The sequence below is a fragment of the Hemitrygon akajei genome, chromosome 25 (assembly GCF_048418815.1).
Source record: "Hemitrygon akajei chromosome 25, sHemAka1.3, whole genome shotgun sequence".
Taxonomy (NCBI): Eukaryota; Metazoa; Chordata; class Chondrichthyes; order Myliobatiformes; family Dasyatidae; genus Hemitrygon; species Hemitrygon akajei.
This window is the reverse complement of record NC_133148.1, coordinates 52,492,216-52,497,566: the sequence shown is the minus strand read 5'-3', so window position 1 is coordinate 52,497,566 and position 5,351 is coordinate 52,492,216.

The following is a 5,351-nucleotide window of genomic DNA, read 5'->3' as shown; positions in this document are numbered from 1 at the left end:
AGAAATTACAAATTCCTTACAGGCAGCGACAGGAATTGAACCCCAGGTCGCCAGCACTGGAAAACATTCTGTTAACTACTACATGACCATGCCGCCCCAAATGCTGGGTTCCCCAGCCTGTCTGATGGATTTGTTGATCAAAACGTAAACTTGTGTTGGGTCCTTATGTTTTTTCAACCTAAAGTTCTTCAGAAGTCAGAAAGAGCATTAAAATCCATTTCTTATGACTGCTGATTACTGGTGGCAGATATTCCATTCAAATTCCATTGCTTAAATTAACCAACAAAGTAGTCCCTATTCGAGCAATGTGATACCTGCCACCAAAACTGAGAGTTTCCAGGAGATACACAGGCAATGGCAACCCACTGAACAATTACATGTATATAAGTAATTATGTAAAAACAAACAAACATAAGAAAGTTAAACTACAATGAAAATAGGGTATAGTCCAATCTAATAACTGAAAGTGCAAAGTTACCAGTAGTACCATCCCGGTACCTTCCCTGGGACAGTTATTTTCAGGTATTGTGAGATCTATCAATCTGTTCTCACCAGAAAAGATTCAGAGTTTAAAGAGACAAATCCAGATCAGGTGATATTATTTTATTCAAGGTGAACACAAAAATGAAACAGCAAGCTACTGGCCCAAGGCTCTTACAGGAGTAATACTAGACATTTTACTGTCCAGATGTCAGAAAGAAAGGCTTAGTAGCTATCTGAACTTGTAGACCTCATCAGCTGACAACCTTGCAATGACAATTGGATGACAGATCATTGAATCTCTCTGAATATGCAAGTTTGTTATACTGGATCTTAAGGGCCTGAGAGTTTTCAGGTCAATGATAACCCCCAGCTCAGTGATTCACAGTGATTGTGGTCTGTGTTGCTGCTTCAGTCTAAACTAGATTCACCAGGCAGCCTTCGTTCTCTTTAATAAACATCAGCTCCAGCATGTCATACCGGGATTCTGCCCACAGATGTAATGTTGACAAGGCAGTCTGTGGCATCTTTTAGTTTCTCCTTATTTTCCACTTTATTGCTGCCAATTCACAATTATTTGATCACCTGAACTAGAGTCGTTAGGATGGACTTCTGTGCTCAGTTTGAGCAAACATACTTTCAGTTGCTGGTAGGAGTGTCCTGAACATAAAATGCAGCCGTACATACATTTGAACTGCTCATACCCATAGCAAAATCAATAAATCAATCAGTTACAGTCAATCATCATTAGAGTGAGCCTGTTTCTGACACGTGGCAAATGCTCTGTAACAAGGAGAGGCTCTGTGTCTTTCGCTCTTTGATTTTGATTCATTTTGTCTCATTCTGTGTGGTTAAGGCGAACTTGTTGGTTGATGCAAAGCACAAAGTTAGAATTGTATTTCCATATGTAAAGCAGTGTGTTTATTCTTTTTAGTAACACAGCTCCACTGGGAGGGCCCCCTGCTCAAATTAAAGCTGCCTGTGAAACCTAAGAGGAAGTGTAAGGACTGAGTGTTAATGTTATCGCAGAGTTTCAGACATCTGTCAGCTATTAATAACAAATAGTTACTGAGCTTCAAGTGAACCTACAACACAGAACAGTACAGCAAAGGAACAGGCCCTTCAGCCCATGATGACTGTGACAGCCAGGACACCAAATTAATCTAAACTGAACTATCTGCACAGAATCCATATCCCTCCATATCCTGAATGGTCATGTGCTTTTTCAAATGTATCTCAACTGTACTATCATGCTGATTCACCACCACTCCTGCCAGTGCATTCCAGGCACCTATCACTCTCTGTGTAAAAAATACAACCCACAAATCTCCTTTGAATGTTATACCCCTCACCTTAAATCTCTTTTGGATTGACATTTTACCCTGGGAAAATGACTTTGACTGTCGACCTTATCGATGACTCCCCTACTTTTATAAGCCTCTATCAGGTTGCCTCTCAGCCTAAGGTCCAGAGTAAACAGTCAAAGATTATTCAACCTCTCCTTACAGATAATATTCTCTAATCCAGGCAACATGCTCGTGAACGTCCTTTACACCCTCTCCAAAGTTCCCACGTCTTTACAATGGAGCAACCAGAACTGAAGGTTCATGAAGTTTCACCCAGGTTAATGCAGGCATGAAAACCTATGCTTTAACTTGGACAAAAAGCAATCTGTACTCTCCTCTTACCCAGTCCCATGAAATTCTCCCAGCAGGGTCACTGTCTCCTTGATGCTGGAATGTACTGGATTTGACTTTGGGCTCTTTCCTGTGAAAATGGGAGCATTTTTTACCTCATTAGTAATGTGTGAATGTTTTAGCTGTTACCCTGGATATGAGGGTCATGAGAAGGTTGAAGGGTAAAAATCACAGATGATAAAAATATCTGATAGGTTGGAGGAGAAAGGTGGATCAGTCTTTAGGAGAGTAAAACTGTTGTAAGCAATCATTAATCATCCAATCTGGATTATCATCCAATTTGGATTATCTATCCAGAGAGTTGGTAGAATATGGATCTCTCCCACAAAAGTGAAAGTGGAGAAAGGGAACAGAAGGAGAAGTTAACCCAGTTGCACAAAGATGGAGTGACTGAAGGTTCCTGCAGAAAATAAACAATGGCATGAAATAATTGGTCTGAATCTGCTCCTGTACTGTATGTTTCATTTAAGTCTGTGTCGTACCAGAGTCATGGGAGAGAAACACAATTTATAATGTTTCTTTCCTTCACTGTGGTCCTCTCCCACTCTCTTTATCTCTTCCTGGACTTTCACTCTCCTGTACCCCAAAGCACTAACTGCATATCCACATCATTTCCCTCTCATTTCCTCTTTCCTCTTTCTGTCACCCCTCTCATCACTTCCTCCCCATTTCTTTCTCACCCACTTCATGTCTCTTATCCTCTTCCTCCTTCAGTCTCTCTGTATGTTCCTCTCTTTATTTTCCCTTCACTCTTCTGTCCATCACCCAATCCGGAACACTTTCTTAGGAACTGTTGTTTCCTAACAGTCAGGTATATCAGATTATCAGACACAACTAATTTCTGCCTTCATTCCAATCAGTATCAGAAGCAGGTTTAATATCACTGACATATGTAGTGAAATTTGTTGTGCTGTGGCAGCAGTACAATGGAACACATAAAAATCATAAATTACAATAAGATACATGCTTATATAAGTCCTGCAAATCAAGAGCAAAAATAGGAGGTAGTGTTCATAACTTGGTCAGTGTCTGTTTAGAAATCTGATGGCAGAGGGGAAGAAGCTGTTCCGGAAATGTTGAGTGTGTGTCTCCAGGCTCCTGTACCTCCTCTCTGATGGTAGTAATAAGAAGAGAACATGTCCTGTGTGATGTGGGTGTTTAATGATGGATGTGTCTTTTTGAGGCATTGCCTTTTGAAGATGTCCTCAGTGCTGGGGAAGATGGTGCCCGTGATGGAGCTGGCTGAGTTTGCAACTCTCTGCAGCTTTTTCTGATCCTGTGCAGTGGCCTGTCTGTACCAGATGGTGATGCAACCACATTGAATGCTCTCCATGGTACATCTGTAGAAATTTGCTAGAGTATTTGGTGAAACACCAAATCATCTCAAACTCCCAATGAAATTTAATCTCTAATGTTCTTTCTTTGTCATTTCATCAATAAGTTGAACCCAGGATAGATCTTCAGCGATGTTGACAGCCAGGAATTTGAAACTGCTCACCCCTTCCACTGCTGATTCCTCAATGATACCTGGTGTGTGTTCCCCCACGTTCCCTTCCCACAGGCACAATCAATTCATTATTCTCACTGACACTGAGTGGAAGGTTGTCATTGTGACACCACTCAACCAGCCAATCTATCTCACTTCTGTACACCTCCCCATCACCATCTGAGATTCTGCCAACAACAGACAAGTTTGAAGATGGCAGTTGAGCTGTGCCCAGTCACACACTCATGGGTGTAGAGAGAGTAGAGTGGAGCATGTCCCATATCTCAATTCAGAATGGGACAAAGAGATAGTGGGAGATGGAATGGATCAGCCAGCTGTGAGATTTTTAACTTACAGCTGTAAGTCTCGAAAGTTTTAAACAACCTTTTAATGAATACAAGCCAATGGTAGGTCGAGGCAGGTACACATGAAAATACTCAGGTGTGGTGAGAAACATAAGGAGGTAAACTGCCCACAGTCACAGAGGTTGTTGTTTGGTGAGCTTGTGTTTCAAGAGAGGTCTTGTTTCTGTTGTGTCAGCTGACTGACACAGATCCATAAGGGAATAACCAGTCCAGGCAGACAGAGAAGGAATGTAAAACGTTAACTTTGGGTGAGAGACCACTGGCAGGTTTGGGTTCTAATAAATTGTAAGGACATATTTAAGCTAAAAGTCTCACTGTCCTGCAGTTAATGGGGAAAACAGGGATACAGAGGGGCAAATATTATACTGCTATAGAGTAGAGATCTATAGACCACATCTGTGGCACTGGCTGCGATTCTTGGCATCACCCCTCAGGAAGGATGTGTCTTCCTTGGAGAGGGGTTGTGTGGATGAGGCACAGTGAAGTGCTACTGGGAGTGGGATAGAATATTAGGTCTGGTCTCCTGATCCCTGAAGCGTGGGAGATTGGGGAGTTTGAAAACATTCAAGAATGGTGCAAAAGAATAACACAAATAATCTGTTACTTCAGGATATATAGGTCACTAGAAATCTTGAAGTCTCCATGGGAAGTGTTCAAGACTGGGGGGGTGGTGAGAGGTGTCAGTCAAAATTTCAAAATTAATAGAATTTTGTTTGAGTTCAATTATTAAAATATGTGGAGCCAATGAGGATAAATGGAGCTCAGACACAGGTCAGCTTTAGAAGGAATAGACTGGAGGGCTGAACAACCTCCTTCTGGCACTCAGTGCACAGGATAAATTTGAACAGAATCTCTGCGTGCAGCTGTTGATTTACCAGAAACACATTTCATATTTTCTTTCTTGACAGGTGGATGAAACTGGGCAGTGATATAGAGGCTATATCCTTCTCAGCTTCCTGTAGGAGCTGTGGCTTGACTTAATCTGAACAGGGGGGCCTTCCAGAGGAAATAGGCTTACTAAAAAGAATAAGCTTCCTGCTCAAGGCATGGAAATACTTTTTTGATTAAGGGACCAATACCAATAAACAATTCTTGTATTACTGAAAAGAGGATTGACTAATGGACTGAAAGTCTGAAGGGAGAATGGGTCCAATGCAAGTATGGAGACATCAGTCCTTTGGGGAGTAACAATATAAAGCTGACTTGAACCAAACTTAAATATTGGGTTCTATGGGAAGAAAACAAAGATGGGCTCAGATTGAAGGTGGTGCTTATTTACGCTGCAAGCAGGAAATTTGTGCTTTGGCCCAATGCCATTATACT